Raw genomic sequence first — 2,316 nt, forward strand, 5'->3', positions numbered from 1 at the left:
TTCCTTTTTTAAGGGAATCATAAATGCGTCTACTTGGAATGACATGATAAAAGTTCCAGAACATTCAAGCAGCCTTTCAGGTCTCTGCTCCAGTTGCTGGTTTCATCAGCTGCTTCTCTTCACCTATCCATGGGGTCCTTTCCCATGAAGCTCGGTCCAGCGGACAAGCCAGCCCCCAAAGGGAGTCTGTGTACAGTAGACAAAAGCCAAGACTTGACAGGCCCTGGAAATAGATTCCAAGTTGCTTTGCCAATTTTGTCTTTGGGGTGGCAGTGATAACAAGAAATGGGGCCAGGAAAATCTCAGGCTTTTGCACTTGTCCTTGTACATTTGTTGATGTATGTATGACAAGGTGCAGTGGAGTCAAGTTACACACTGTCCATGCAGCTTTCAATGTTACTGATTTGACCCTTATTCCACCTTTTCAAACACGTGAGTGAGCAAAACAAAATTGTAAAATGCTCTGTTCACACTTAGTTTTAACTAATGACCTCTATTTGACTCCATCAGTATGTTTTATTTGAGGTTTTATAAGGTAGAACAAGTAAACATTCTTTGTTTACAAATAGGCTATATCAATGGAAAAATACTTCTGTACTTCAGGAATGCTTCTTAGAATTCCTGGTTTAAACAAACTATTGTACTTGTACATAAACGGGCATTACAACTCACCTAGATGAAGCTGGAAATACTTAAAGCAAGCATCTTTAAAATTTCAGAAAATTCTTTTCTGTGAGAGCACAGCTGGAAATGCAACTAGTAACAGAGCTGGAGGGTAAGAGAGGAGGGTAGATAGTGAGACAGACTCCCCTATGTGCCTCGACCAGGATCCACCTGGCAACCCATGTTGGCCAATGCTCACAATTGAGTTATTTTTAGCACCTGAGGCAGAGGCTCAATGGAGCCATCCTCAATACTGGGGACAATGGCTCAAACCAATCGAGCCCTGGCTGTGGGAGGAGGAGAGAGAGAAGCGATGGGAAGGGGAGAGCAGGGGAAAGGAGGAGAAGCAGATGGTTGCTTCTTCTGTGTGCCCTGACTGGGAACTGAACCTGAGAGACATCCATATGCCAGGTCAGTGCTCTACCACTGAGCAAACAAGCCAGGGCTAAACTTTTCAAGAATTATTACAATTCAGTGACACTGGTGGCATTTAAATGACTTAAATAGCAATCTAAGACCTGATGACATTGACTGTAAGGACCAACAGATCAATTCTATAGAGACTTGTTTTTTTAGAGAAGGGTATTTATCCAGAGACACCAGCTAGGAATATAAGGTTAACATGTCACATGTAGTCCACTTATCCATTCTGGCTGGAACCACACTTGTCACAGAGTTCTCGTTTCCTCACACACACTGTCTGCTCTTCACGTGGCAACAGACAGCATGACTTCTGGCTATGTTGCAGAGCACTTTGGTCTAGGGGTTGTTGAATACCCAAGTGGTTTTTCCATTCTTTAAAAGTGGTGCTAATTTATACGCAGTTCTTTCTAATTAGTTTGTTACATTCAATTCACAACTATATTAAAAATAGAACACATCAGAAACATCTAATACCTCCTCACTTCAAGTCCTCTGTTTTGATGCCTTCCTCAAAAGAACAACTATGTAAAGGTCTTCTTAAACTGTTCCCTTTCAATGTATTGAATTATCCTGCTTTCACAATTTGGTCTTGTCCCTTTATTTAAAGAATTCTTGCCCTACACTGTCCTGTCCATTTCAAGCTTGGATTGATGGAGAAATAATCACTTTGGGTAAGGAGATGCAAGGTGAGTGGTCATAAACAAGTGCCAGGTGAGTACCTGGACAGCTCCCCTGAGCTAGAAGTCCGGAGCAGCAATCCCAGGCATATCAGGCATGGCCTGCTGCAGGCTCTCATCACGTCTGCTTGTGAACACAAAGGGTAGAGTTCATTTTTCTAGGTCACAGTAATGCATCAAGGAGATAACTTCCAACAACATCAACTAAATAACAGGGGTTGTGCAAAACCACAGACCCTTCCAAGCAGGAAAGGATTGTAGAGATCAACTAAGAACTATGTTTTGTCTATGTGGCTTTCAAGGTAATACAAAGCCCCTTGGTCTGAGTTCGTTACTCTCCAACTGGAAAACAAAATCACAGCCAGCAGAACACAACGTACACTTGGACATCTAGCTATGTAGTACATAAAGGTGATTATCTTCATTATAGAATCGGACTCTTATTTTCAAGTACCACAGCATTTAACATACCTCTTTTTATTTATAGTAGAAACTATATGGAAATGTGAGACGTCAGCCTCAAACACATTAAGAAAGCTAGAGTTCATTAGCC

The sequence above is a fragment of the Saccopteryx leptura genome, chromosome 1, assembly GCF_036850995.1.
Source record: "Saccopteryx leptura isolate mSacLep1 chromosome 1, mSacLep1_pri_phased_curated, whole genome shotgun sequence".
In the NCBI taxonomy this organism is placed as follows: domain Eukaryota; kingdom Metazoa; phylum Chordata; class Mammalia; order Chiroptera; family Emballonuridae; genus Saccopteryx; species Saccopteryx leptura.